Raw genomic sequence first — 15,189 nt, forward strand, 5'->3', positions numbered from 1 at the left:
TCGGAAGAAGCAATTAGGGACCTGGGGACCCAAGTTGATAATCTCTCATTTGACAACCACATGGCCAAAGTGGTTAGAAAAACATTTTATATAGCCCACCTAATCATGAAGGGATTCACATCTAGATCAGGGGAGGTCATTGTGCCTCTTTACTCATCCCTCATCAGGCCCATAATTGAGTACAATGCCCCTTTTGGGATGTACCTTACCAGACACCTGCAGCAATTGGAAAGACCCCAAAAGTACCTCACCAAGAGGATCAAAGGGCTCAAACAGATGCCATATGCTGCCCGGTTAAAGAAACTTCAGCTCTACTCAGTGGCATACCGCCTGCTCAGAGGCGATCTGTGCCTGACGTATAAAGCCATGTCCAACCCGGAATTAATGGACATGCTGCACCTCAGAAAATCCAAATCCCATTGAGCTATGCACTCGAGAGACTTGAACCTCAATACTGAAATAAATAGGACATGCTGGAGGGACAGATTCATAACCCAGAGGCTCCCTTCACTCTGGAAAAAAATCCCAGTCCAGGTTAGGCAGAGTCCCTCATTGACTCTCTTCAAGAGGAATCTTGATTAGTGGATGGGAGATCGTAGGTTTACCCCGGGTATCACTTCTGTGTCACTGTTAGACAGAGGCACAGTATACTAACCTCGAAAAAGGGCATAGCAAAATTGTTTTAAAATGGGTGGCGAAAGCCAAACACACTCTGGCTAGGCTTATAAATGCCCTAGGGCAGATAGCCTAGTATGAAGGAAAGATAGCCTAGTATGAACCTATAGAGTGATAAAGTCTCCTGTGAGTATAGTATTTGGTTGAATGGTGACAGTGCCTCCGGACTTCAAAGGTTGCTGCTGCACACTGAATAATAGCTTAATTTCATCGCTCCATGTGTGAAAAACTCAGAAAAGCAAGTAATTTGTTTTCTTGGGTTAATTTCAGTAAATCGCAAGTACACTGCCTGGACAGCAGCAAAAAACAAATTCACAAGGGGAAAACACTGGCTGGGAGGAACCCTGCAGCTTTTTGGCAAAAAGCAGTTCAAGGACCAGCTTTGGTGTAAACCATGATTTTAATAACTTGAGGAAAAAATAAGTAAAATGTGCTCAGAGCTCATTAAAATAAATGAAACACTCAAGGATTATATAAACTCAAACAACAAAAGGCTGAAAAATGTAAGCAGCTTTAAACAGATGCTCAGATGAGTGGATAAAAACGCAAATATCAAAGGCCGAAATGAAGAAAATGTTGGCCGAGTACAAGACTGCTCAATAAGAGAGGGTTCAAAAAAGTTGAATTAGAAGACAGACCACATAGGGAAAACCTGAGGAGATTTTCTGCTGTACCAGAGAAACTGGAAGGTACTGACTGTACTCATTTTAAGAAAGCACAAGCAAGCAACTGGAATGGTATTCCACACCAGGAGGTGTTAAATGAAATGGCACACACTGTGTAGGCTCCAAATCTGGCCATGAGAAAGCAGCCCAGACCTTTAATAGTAAAGATGCATTCCTACCAGCTGGAGGAGTTGATTCTGACAAAACTGTGGCAGAAGGGCAAAGTACTAAAGTACTAAAAGTGGGAAACAGAGTGTTTGTGGAAAATGATTACTCACTGTACACCAGGCAGAAAAGTAAATTTACTGCAGCATTCAGGGAATGCTGAGAAGCAGGTCAGAGATTCAAGCTGCTGTATCTAGCTGGAATATTTTTTCCTAGAGTCAAAACCTTTTGTGATCATCATCTTCTTTCAGCTGTTCCCGTTAGGAGTCGCCAAAGCAGATCATCCGTTTCCATTTCTTCCTGTCCTCTGCATCTTGCTCTGTCACAAGAACCACCTGCATGTCCTTTCTCACCACATCCATAAACCTTATCTTAGGCCTTCCTCTTTTCCTGTTACCTGGTAGCTTCATCCTTAGCATCTTTTTTCCCCCAATATACTCAGCATCCCTACTCAGCACATGTTCAAACCAACGTAATCTTGCCTCTCTGGCTTTGCCTCCAAACCTTCCAACCTGGGCTGACCCTCTAATATACTTATTCCTAATCCTGTCCACCCTTACACGCAGTGCAAATCTTAACATCTTTAACTCTGTCACATCCAGCTCTAACTCCTGCCTTTTTGTCAATGCCACTGTCTCTAACCCATATAACATAGCTGGTCTCACTACCCTCTTGTAGACCTTCCCTTTCACTCTTACTGGTACTAGTCTGTCACAAATCACTCTTGACACACTTCTCCATCCTGCCTCCACTCTTCTTCATCTTTCTTCCACACTCACCGTTACTCTGAACTACTGATCCCAAGTATTTAAACTCATCCACCTTCGCCACCTCTACTCCTTGCATCCTCACCATTCATCTATTCTCCCTCTCAATCATACACATATATTCTGTCTTAGTCCTGCTGACCTTCATTCTTCTCTCTGGAGCATATCTCCATCTCTCCATGGTCTCCTCCACCTGTTCCCTACTCTCACTACAGATTATAATGTCGTCTGCAAACATCATAGTCCACAGGGACTCCTGTCTGATCTCATCTGTCAACCTGTCCATCACCACTGCAAATAAGAAAGGGCTCAGAGCTGATCCTTGATGTAACCCCACCTCCACCTTAAACGCATCCGTCACTCCCACAGACCTCACTGCTGTCACACTACCCTCGTACATATCCTGTATCACTCTTACATACTTCTCAGACACTCCCGACTTCTCTGACACTCCTGACTTCCCCATACAATACCACAACCATTTGTGATGCAGAACATTAGAAAATGAAAAAATTTGTCCAAAAAGGTGAGCTACCAAACAAAATGGGATTCTGCTTCTCATTCTTCTGATAATAAAGCCCAGAGAGAGACTATACCAGTGAAGCCTTTCCCAATGTTAAAGGAAATGTTTGAGACACAGAAAAAATAAAGAACAGTTCACTAGAAAAAAGAAAAAGTTGTGTAAAACCTTACGATAACCACAGATGATGTTCTCTTCTATGTTGCAGTATTCTTTACATGTGGGAAGTCCTCCGCCCAATGACCAGACATCCAGCTAGTAGAAACAGCTTTTTAGCTACTGCAGGTACATGGGACATTACACGTATGCTTTGGAAATCTGCACGTACAAACCTCTGAACTGAGATGCCCCAGAAGGAACACCAAAACTAAGGAACAAAAAGAAGACATCCGAGGAAGAAACAAAATGCAGGGAGGAAGGCAGGAGGAATATAATACGGTAACATAGAAGAGAAGGACATCTATGGTAAGATTTTACACAACTATTCTATATCCTACTATTCAATGTTGCAATTCAATTTAGGAGAATACCAAAGCTTAGCAGGAACCCTAAGAGGAGGAAAGAGCAATTGGAACTTTGCAGAGAGGAATTTTCAACAAAACTATGGAAAATGGCTCTAGCAAACCCTGCTCTTGATCTAGAAATGGTGTCCAACTTGTAATGTTTAGTAAAGGTGCGCAGAGAAGACCATGGAGCAGCTTCTAAAACAGTGGCGGCTGGTGACTTCAAATCAAAGAGGGACTGCAGGAGACAGCTGCATGGGTGGGGCCAACGAGAAGGGTTGTGGCCAACTAGAAAGATGTGGAGCTATAGAAAAGAATGCAAAAACTGGGTAGGGTTGCCACCCCTCCATTTTTTTTTCCGGACTATCCGGAAATCAAATTGATTCTCCGGTAGTCCGGAAAACACTGTACAAACTCCGGTATTCTGTTTCAGAAAGGAAACAGACTATCGGAGTTTGTAAATCGGCTGATTTACTATGCTTTTTTTTTTTTTTTTTTAACAAAAAAGTTGTAAATCAGCCGAAAAAAGGCAGCAGGAACAGAAAAAAAAGGGGGCGTTCCATCACTAAATGGGTGGAATATGGGCAGGAGAGGGGGTGGGATGGGCAGGGTCACTGGTGACACAAGGGGTGTGGCTTTACTCCAGTTTTAGCCACGATGAAAGGTGGCAACCCTAAAACTGGGGCTTAAAATATGCTGCCCTGGGTGCCAAACCGTCATGAGAGTCCAATCAAGACAAAATGAAGTGTAGAAGAAAAAATATTTCAGTGCATTGGCTATATGACAGCTTATTAATCTAGATGATAAAAAGTTTGAGGCATGAAAAATAAATTATTTTTTTTAAATACATTACTGGAATGACAGTCAAAATCAAGGATAAAAAAAACAAGCAGCACTCAACTCAAACTACTTCTCCTTGCACTGCAGTTATAATTTATATTTAGCTTTATAAAAGTGCCAAGTAACATGCTGAAAGTAGCAATCTCTGTGATACCCCAACTTATAAAAGTGTTTCTTATCCAAAAAAGACCTGCTGCCTAACAACAACTATCTACATGTTTCATGGGGAAAACATGATCAAAGTACAAAATGAACAGCAAATAAGAAACAAGCTCAAGATAAATTGCTTAAAGGATTACTGCACAAGTTATGGACCACACATGACAGCTTGGCATTCTGTTTGACTTGCAGGTAAAGCCTGCAAAGATGACTGCAAGTCTCCAACAAATGTAATGAGCTTCTGAAAAATACTGTAATCCTGTCCTTTATTACAAATACTGTCATATGCATTTCAATACCAAATGCTTATATGTTATCTAGTTATGTAAATATTCACTGCATGGCAACAAAAAGGCTTTCAATGTTGGTAATTCTTTAACAGTATGCTTATTAAAGCTTACTTGCATCTTACAGTCTCAGACAAACTTACCTGATGGTCATTAAAGCACTGCTACTTAAACACAGAGTAGCAGGCACTGCAACAACATGCATTTTCTGCATAATAAGAAGCATAAATCAACAGTATAAAATATGACAGAAAACCAGAACATTCTGCAAAATCAAGGACAGATGAAAAGCCACTGTAGTACCTGTGCCTACCTTGGATAAGAGATGACTTACACTGCATAACTGCTCCTTGCCTTGCTTGGACACATCGAGTCAATACGTGGGGGAGTGGGGTACAACAAAGTATGTCACAATTTTAAATGTCTCTGGCTGACGTTGATGGTCCTGACACATCAACCTCACAGCAAGAAATCTGTACAAAGGCGTAAATAGAAATGGAACAAAGGCCCAAAAATAAGGACAATTTTAAATATAGTTCTTGTAAACTTAGAAAGATAATAGAATAGTAGGTCTTGCATTAGTATGAATTTTCTGAAGGGTATGAAATCTGAAACTCTGTCATTAATTTTCTAACTTCAATCTTTAATGATTTGCCACTAATTTGCCAGAAAACCACAATTTTATGAGAAACGGACCAAAAAGGTGATGCAAAAATATAAAATAGCCACACAATACAGCTGGGAACGTGTCAAAGAAGGGACACTTTTTTAATATTAGTACTGTTGACTTGAGCAGCTGACAAAGTAAGAATCTACATGCATTTCTGAAATTAAAAGTAATCCATAACTCTGATCATTACAATTACTTATTAATTGCAAACCCTCCACAATTTCTTCCAAATTTGCCATTTTGCGGAGGGATTATTAGGGGGAGAGCAACACTTTGAGCCAAAATCGGGGACAGTTGAGAGGTTTGGATGTACCCAATTCTATAAAGTAATTTATATGCACGTACCTCTCAACCTCTTAATGCAGGAAATTTGGACAAGGCCAAATATATTGGGAGAACATACAAACAGTACTAAAAACTGCTCTTGTATAAACTTAGTTGATATAACAGGTCTTGCTTTAGCAATCATCTGTCTGAAGGGTATGAAGTCTGAAACTCAATGTCCGTCATTATTTAGTGACTTCATTCCTAAATGATTTTCCAGAAAACCACAAATTTTATGAGGAACAAACCAAAAATTAGCAAAAAATATCTTCATTCTGTGAAAATCTGGATAGTCGAGAGGTATAGTTCAGCCAGGGCTGTCTCTGAGTTTGCCGCCCTCCCCCCATTACAAAATCATGGTTGAATGGGCATCCCCCTGCAGCTATTGCAATGTCCCATTACTTGGCTATTTCCCCCGTTTACCATAAATACTGGAATGTGCATATTGCTTTACTTCTTCAATGATTTGGATTTCATTTAAAAGCTTTATTTTACATTTTATAGCACAAACACCAATAGACATCTGCTAAACAAAGCAATGCAGTCTCACAATGAAAATAGACTTGGCATTAAAACTTCTCTGCCCTTGAAACTCACATTCATTGAAACAGCATTGAAACACACATTCGAATAAAATACATCTGGCCAGTTGCAGATACAGATTAACTTTGGGCGGTTTTCAAATCATAGGCCCCTTGCACACGAAACGTACACCTTCCTGACTGTACTAAATTATATTGTAAAATACAGTACAGTTGTTAGAGGGCGTTTTAAACTTAATTGTTTTGAACATTTTTTTAGTAAACAATGAAACAAAATGCATTTACCAATGACGGTAAAACTGCCCAATTCAGAACATTTCCATCAAAAAGTCAAACTCAAACTATTACAATCCACCAGTCATCTAAATAATTCCACATTAAAGAGATCTGCAACTAAAGAGGAGGTTGCTGTTAGCAAACAACTTTATACTTCATTGTTTCATCTACAAATAAAGTGCCTGCTGCCCTTGATGAATACATTGCCTAGAACAGGAAGGTGTACGTTTCGTGTGGAAGGGGCCTATGATTTGAAAACCGCCCAAAGTTAATCTGTATCTGCAACTGGCCAGATGTATTTTATTCGAATGTGTGTTGCCTACGTTACACTAAAAAATTGATAAGCTAGTAACATTGCATTAGGGACTGGAAGGCAAACTGATAACAGGTTCATAGTTACTAGGTATGTCTGCCAAAGAAGACATTCTCAGGACTGCAGCATCCATCCCTTTTAAAAGTATAACACTGTTCATAGGTAGGTACTAGGCTACCAGCCCAAGGGCCTACGTAAGCCTAGCCAACAAGGTTCCCTGGCTTACACCACCCAAGAAATGTTATTTTCCTGTGCCACTGTGAAGCAGACACACAGAAGTGATCCCCGGGATGTATTTCCTATTTCCCATCATCTCATCAAGATTTTTCTTGAAGAGTGCTAATGAAGATCAACAGTATCAATAATGCATCTACCTACTGTGGGAGTAGAACCCACAGCCTTCTGCATCAAAAGCAAGTGCACTACATGTTGCACTATTAAAACAAGCAGACTCTGCATAAGCAGCACTAAACTTCTCTTCCCCTGAAGCTCTCAGAGCTCCTTGTAAAATCCACTCGACACTCAACTGTATCTCTCAATTTTGCAGCACAAGAAATTTGGAAAAGCCAAAATTTATTGTGGGGGGGACATTGCTTGTATAATCTTGGAAAGTTGCTAGAATAAAAAGCCATGTTACCACCATGCATTTCACTGCCACGTCTGAACCCAGGACCCTGTGCACTACAGTCAAAGCAACATGTCACAATGCCAAATTAGTTGTTTCTGCAGAGATGGAAAGACTGAAATTTAAATGGCTATCATTTAGTGAATTTGGTTCTCACCACAGCTCTCAACCTCTTAGCACAAAACACCCAGACAAAGTTAATAATGGGCGAATACAGCCCCCAAACCTATTCAGTTCTCACCATAGCTCTCAACTTCTTAGCACAAAAATAGGAACAAATTTCAAATATTGATCTTATAAACCTAGATATTTGCTAGAATAAAAGGTTTTGTATTACATGTACCTTCAGAAGAATATAAAGTCTGAAATTCACGTCTAGCATTCCAGAAAACCACAGCTTGTATGAGGAAGAGAACAGAAATAGGAGGCAAAAATCTGAACATGGGGACACGAGCGCACACTCACATGAAGAATATGAAGTCTGAAATTCACATCTAGCAATCCAGAAAACCACAGCTTGTATGAGGAAGAGAACAGAAATACGTGGCAAAAATCTGAACATGGGGAGACACACACACACAGTCTCAACTGTGCTTTCTGCTGCAACTTCAAAATGAAAGTAAACTCTGCTTCAGCACACACACACACTCTCTCAACTGTGCTTTCTGCACCTGGGAGGGTGGCCTAATGGTTAAGGTGTTTGCTTTACAAACACAAAGTACAGGGTTTGAATCTCACAGCGGATAATTGTCTAGGCTTAAAATGGCTCACAAGGGCAGTTAGCCTAGTACTAATCTATGAACCTAACTTCAAAATGAAAGTAAACTCTGTTTCGGCAGCTTGCCTCAGTCCCAGTTGCCTCAAAGAAAAAAACTGCACACACACGAAGTACATCCGTCGGGCATTACATAAACAACTTTGGTATAAGCTCTGCTTTCTGCACACATACAGTACCTGAACTTTAAAATTAAAAGTAAACAACTTGGTCTCAACTGTGCTTTACACACACACACACACACACACACACACACACACACACACACACACACACACACACACACACACACACACACACTGGACTCAACTGTGCTTTCTGCTTCAAAATGAAAGTAACGGTAAACTAACTCTGCTGCTTCAGCTTGCCTCAAACAAAAACTCTGCACACACTTGTAGTTCGTCTGTCACAAACAGACACACTACCCGAAAGTAAACAACTTGGTCACAACTGTGCTTCAAAATGACAGTAACGGTAAACTCTGCTTCGGCAGCTAAATGACAGTAACGGTAAACTCTGCTTCAGGCAGCTTGCCTCGGTCCCAGGTAAACTCTGCTTCTTCAGTTTGCCTCAAACAAAAACTCTGCACGCACACTTGAAGTTCGTCCGTCACAAACAACTTGGGCCCCCAGTAAGCTCTGCTTTCTGCTTCAGGCAGCTTGCTTTGGTCCCATGAGAGCATCAGTCCTGGCTAAACTCTGTTTCAGCTTGCCTCTATGGTCCCGCGAGAGCAGCAGGCTTACAGTTATCCAGCCTGCAGATGTTGCAGTCCAATCCACTTCCAGTCTATGTGGTTGTAACTGCATAGACTTCTGGGGCATCTACAGTCTGATGCCTTGTTTCCCATTCTGGACTGCTGTTTAACCAGTCCGAGTTTGGGAAATGGACACTCCCTCTAAATTTTAAATGGACACTCCCTCTATTTTTTTTTCTTTTTACAGCAGTGAGCAGTCCGAGTTAAATGGTCCGGACATTTTCACAGCAGTCTGAGTAATTTTTTTTTTTTTTTTTCCTTTGTACAACTGGGGGAGCTGCAATCCTGCAGTCCAATATCATGAGCCGCCACTGTTCTAAAATAGAATGGAGTATCCAGGCCTTTAAAAAATACTCCTGAGGCAGCAACAGATCTAATGGAATGAGCCTTAAGTGCAGTGAGAGATTTTTCATGGTAATCATAGCAAAACACAATAACCTTGGAAATCCCTGAAGAAATTGTCTGTTTTAGTGACAGGCAAACTCAGAGCCCTGGGATGGTAAGACACAATAAGCTGATCAGATTTCCTGGTAACCTACATTCTACTTGGATAAAACTAAGGCTCTCTATGTACATCCAAAGTTTGCAAGATCCTTTCACTACAGGATTGAGAAGGAAAAAATGTAGGCAATTGAAAAGAATAAAAGACTGCTCATTCACTACCTTAGGCATAAAGGAAGGACTGGCATGTAATGAAACCCTGTCATTGTGGAACACCAGGAAAGGTAGGGAAGCCATCAAAGCGTAAACTTCAGAAACCCTCCAAGCAGATGTCAAAGCTAACAGAAGAACTGTTTCCCCAAGTACAAAACTTTAAAGAAGCAGAAGCAGCAGGCTCAAAAGGAGCCACAGTAAGCTTCTCTAAGATGTAAAGAGGAAGAACTGTTTTCCAGGGAGGTTTAATATATAGGATGCCTCTTAGAAAAAGTTGTCCCTCCAAATTGGTTGCTAAAGGTGGAGATAAATGGCAAACAAGAGAACTTTCACTTAAGAATATGACAAGCCACTGTTAAGTAATTCACACAAGAAAGAACTACTGGAATATCCACTGAAAATGGATCCCGATTTCTGGAATGGCACCAGACAGAAAATCTCTTCCATTTGGATAAGCAAGATTTTCTAGTATTGGGTTTTCTGGCCCCTTGCAAAACCCTAAGCACATCTTCTGAAAAAAAGGTGCCTGAAAGGAATTGAAAGTTGATCACCCACAGGATCAACTGCAGGGTTCACAGATGTGCATGAAACAGAGATCCCTTGACTTGTGTGGGCAGGTCCACAGTGTGAGGTAACTTGTGATGATTGCCTCAGCTAAATGCAGAAGAGGGAACCAATGCTGTCTTAGCCAAAAGGAGTCACCAACAAGATTTTTGGTTTGTCCTGCTGAATCTTCAGCAGTACGTTTTGAATGAGAGAGAAGGGGGATATATAAAGAAACATCCCCTTCTCTAAGAAAGCTAGGGTGTCCACCATCCAAGCCAGAGTTGTCTGTCCAGAGGGGAGGCAAATAGATCCAGAAGAGAAGTATCCCAACCTCTGGACCAAGTCCAGAAACACATCCCTGTGAAGCATCCATTCGTGGGGTTGTCATGGACCTGCTTAATGCGTCTGCCACAGTGTTTTGAGCTGATGGGATGTAAACTGTAAGAAGAGTCACCTTGTACTGAACTGCTAATTTCCATCCCAGAGAGCTAACCTGCAAAGAAGGTAAGACTTCGTTCCCCCTGCTCGTTTATATACCAAAGAACAGTGGTGTTGTCTGTAAATATTTTCAGAACGCCTGGTTGAGAGAGGAAGGAAGGCCTGTAAAGCCAGAATCATTTCCTTGAACGTTGACATGCTCTCTCCTTTGAGGAGACCAATGCCCTGAACCTTCTTGAAGTAAATGTTGCTCCCCACCCTGTGTCTGAGGTGTTTGTGAACAGATGTTGAGACACCTGGGGCAAAAGAAGAGGAAGGCCTGGATTCAGAGTTAGCGGTTGAATCCACCAAAGAAGCTCTGTTTTTAGGCAGGGGAAGAGAGAAATCACAAACTCCATGACGAGTTCAGATTGACTTTAGCAACCATTGAAATTTCCCAAAGTGGAGTTTTGCAAAGGGCAACATGGGAATCGTGGAACCCATGAACCCAAGAAGTCTCAAACTCCCTGGCTGTAATGGAAGCAAGAGGCAGAAGGTTTTCCAGAAAAGCAATGAGGGACTGAACCTTGTCGGAAGGAAGAAAAATCATGTCATCTGTCCTGAACCTGTACCCTAGGAAGATGAGATCCCAAGAAGAGATCAGAGTGCATTTTTGAAAATTTATAGTGAAAAGCCACCTGCAGGTTTAGAGACAACTATTCTGACTGAGGAGCCAGGAAAAGGAGGTTGTCCAGGTATGGGTATACCTGGATACCCTGGACTCTCAGAAAGGCAATCATAGGGGCCAAGCACTTTGTAGATACCCTTAAGGCAGTGGAAAGACCAAAAGGCAAGGCAGAGCACTGAAAGTGCAAGGAATCCACTGAGAAATGTAAATCTTTCATGAGCAGAAGGGAATGTGTAGATATGCATCTCTGATGGCTAGAAAAGCCATGTAAGACTGAGGTGAGATCAGAGGAAAGCGTTTGTAAAGGTGGCATGCGGAAGGATTGCACTTCTAGAAAAAAGTGTTTAAGTGAGAAAGATCCAGGATTGGTCTCCAAGGACCACTTTTTCTGGGAACCAGAAACATCCTTGAGTAAAACCCTCTGCCTCTGATCCATAAGCACATCCTGAATTGCACCTTGAAAAGGAAGCAGAGATAGAACCTCTGGAAACCATTGCGGCTGACTTGCAGGTGGCTGAGGAATACCCATGGATGGAGAATGAATCTTCCAAGTCATGAAATATTCCTGTTGGATAACAGACAGAACCCAGGAGTCCCGAGTGATCCTTGTCCAAACTGGAAGAGAGAGAAAGGTGAAGAGATAGAAGAGTAAGAGTTGGAAAAGGTTGCTGACAGTCACAGAGCAGAGCCTGGCTTGAAAGGGTTGCTGAGCAGAAGCAGCAGAGGCAGTAGATTTTGATTGTGGAGGTCTGGCAACCGATTTTTTGGGCCTGGAAGCAGAAGTAGAAGCAAAAGAGGATCTAGCTGGTCTCCTAACAAAAGATGCCTTAGCAGGAAAATTCCTATAGAACTTGGGAACAGGGGAAACAAAAAAGTGCTTCAAATCTTGAAGTTCCTTTCCCTTCTTTGAGAGAGACTTAAATAAGTCTGCAGCTGCAGAACCAAAAAGAGCAGACTTGTCCAAAGAAGCAACTAGCAATGTTGTTTTAATGTTATCTGGCAATGGTTGAAGCCTCCACCAATGTCCTAAGTACAGAACCAGATCCAGCGGCTCTGGATGATGCCTCAATAGCACCATAGCTGCACGTAATGGAATGCCTAGCAACTTGTGAAGAAGCTACCAAAGCAGATTGAAATTTTTCAGAGTCAGGTAACTGAGCAAGGGATTGTGAAGCCTGGAAAGTAGAGCCAAGGAATACCTAGACATAAGAGTTTGGTAATTCGTTGCTCTAATAGCTAAAGTGGAGGACATGTAAACTTTTTTTTACCAAGTCTCTCCAGAATCTTGCTCTACTTATCAGATGGAAGTAGTTTAACAGAAGAAGACCACCAAGAAGACTTGTCAGAAGCAATGGAAACAGCAGCTGGATAAAATGAGGGACAATTGTAGAGGAGTTCACAATCAGGAACCTTGTAAGTCTCTCTGACCTCTTGGGTGCAAGAGCCTGGGAATCAGGGGTCTTAGAAGAAGCAGCAAAAGCATCCAGGAAAGTTGGCAGAACTGGAGGTACTGCAGAAGGAGTAGGGACTTCCATCTGCAGATCATCAAAATACCTTTTTTGCTCTTCAGAAATCTAGAAGCAGTCCCATTAAAAAAATTCCCTCATTTTAATAGTTTCACTAAAGGAAATCTCTTCTATAGGGGCATCACCCTCATTAGATTCCTCCTCCTCTGGAGAAGTATATTCTAGAGAAGTTATTTGAGAGGAATATACTAAGGAATCTTCATCAGAGAAAATGTTTCCATCAGAGATAACCTGCTCTCCAACCCTTTTAAAAGGAATGGATATAAAGGAAGGAACAGGAACAGCAGTGCAAGGCTTCAAAGCCACCAGAGCCTTAATTAAACCTGGACAGAAAGCATCCCGATCAGAATGAGGAGTGGAAGGAGCATGCAAGTCCTTTATCTTTTGTTTCTTCTTTACATGCATTTCTGCATGAGGAGAACTGGAGGAACCAGACATAGGCCAAATGTTTGAAATGATTTGTGGATGATCCATAGCAGGAGTAGAAGGGACTTCCCCGAGGTCCTCAAGCACAAGCAGCTGTGTTTTCCCTTGTCCACCCGAACCAGACGTCTGCACCGACTCTGTGGACATGCCTAGGTCAGATACCCTAGCAGCTTCCAATGAGGTACCCGCCGAGGAACCAGACTCGACCTCCGGATGTAACACCGGATCTTCACTGACCTCAAGGGATAAGTCCGAAGAAAGAGGTGCAGCTGAGGAGGACTCAGGCCTAGGTTTGCTAGCCTTCCTCTTTAAAAATGGCTCAGCTAAAGGATCTCCTGAACCCCTCATAACTTCTTTAACCAGACATTTAAAACACGGATTCTCTAGGTACAGATTTAAATCTGAAAGTCGGCTATGTAAAGTTTTAGGGACAAGGGCCTGGCAAATGGAACAGGAACAGTGGTCGTAATTGGGGCCTAAGCAAAAAAGACAAATGTAATGGCTATTTTTATGTGGACTCCGCCTTCCACACCTACACTTGCCCTTCCTGGATGACATTAACTAAATAGAAAAGACAGTAGCCAAGAAACAAATCCCCAATGGGACACTTAACTGAAAGCTAGAAACAGACAGAATCAGGCAGCAGACCAACGTACGAGTCAAGTGTTTTGAATGGAGGCAGAAAATCTCTGAGCTTTGTATGTGAGTATGTCCTTTTATGGCCAACGTTGTCAGAGCATATGTGTGACGTCCCATGTACCTGCATAAGCTAAAACGTTACTGTATACTGGCTGGATGTCAGATTGTTGGGTGCAGACTTCCCACAAGTAAAGTGTACCGCCACACTGAATAGGATATCCAGGAGAACGTTGGAAATGAACCAGAGACTGGATGTGGGATACTGAGACCAACAGGAAGAAAACCAGCAACTTGGAAACTGATCATAAATGTGGGGCTACAAAGCATTAGTTACATTTGTGAAGTATGACGGAACAAGAAAAACCTGGAAATATTGGACTTTTTTTTACTTTGTTAAACTTGGAGTGGACACTTCAAAGTATATTCCCTACTTCATGTCATTAACGTTTGGAAGAACAATGGAAGAACATTTACGACAGAAAAAAAAGAGGAAGGAAAGAGTTAACCAAGTAAAATAAAATTTTGTCCTTAACAGTATTTTTATATTACATGATACATACTGCATTCTGTAAAGCTTTTTCAGTTAATTTTGTTATGCAATAGGGATACTAAACACATGTCCCCATTTTTCCCTTCTTGTTCAGTTTTAAGAAATGTAGGCACTGCAATGGAAAAAGAGAAGAAAGCCTAGAAAAAGAGCACAATACAAGAAAAACGGATATGCTTTTTCTTGCGTTTCCTTTGGGAAAAATGACTAGATTAAGGCACTTGTCTTGATTAACAAGTTTTACTGGAAGCAAATAAATAAAAGAAAACCAAATATAATGAAAAGTTTTCCTCTAGCATGCAAATGTTCACAGTACTGTGCGTGCAGTTGTGTTAACTGGTACTCAAGTTTCTATGGAGACAATCTGATAAGGGGGTAATAAAAACAGAATACTTCTTTATGTCAATGTCTAGAAGATTGTGTATTCTAAAAGCTTTAAATTACTTTGTTACATTTAGGAGAGACATAATAAGAAAAACAGACAACACTTAGTTGAAGTAGAACCCTGTAGCTGTATAATGTTTCTTAGCATGAATAACCTTAACTGTGGGTCAATTAAAGCCTGACAGTGTAGCAGTCAATCTGGGTCAAATGTTCCTATTAGGAGGGTTAAACTTCATTATTTGAAGATGTGTGTTCACATTCAGTTAATAGGTTTGGGGTGTATTCTTGGGGGGGGGGGGGGGAGTCATTAAAACAAAGTTATGTAAAATGTAGCAGGTTCAAATAGATATGACAAGAAACAACTGTATAAAAGATCAACCTGCCAAACAGTGTATATACATGTAACCCAAAAGCTGAAACTAGAAAAAAAAAAAAAGCTGTAATACACAAGTTACTCTTCCCACCTGTTATCATTAGGACACTTTCTATATTATGTTTAAAT

General features: G+C 41.2%; 1 protein-coding gene across 1 annotated transcript in view; it reads right to left on the bottom strand.

Moving 5' to 3' along the window:
- Nucleotides 1-15,189, bottom strand: part of FKBP15 (FKBP prolyl isomerase family member 15) — a 1,242,294-nt gene that overhangs the window by 1,213,855 nt on the left and 13,250 nt on the right. The window lies entirely within an intron of this gene.

Source organism: Protopterus annectens, chromosome 16.part0 (genome assembly GCF_019279795.1).
Source record: "Protopterus annectens isolate FY-2018-M chromosome 16.part0, PAN1.0, whole genome shotgun sequence".
NCBI classification, from domain to species: Eukaryota; Metazoa; Chordata; order Ceratodontiformes; family Protopteridae; genus Protopterus; species Protopterus annectens.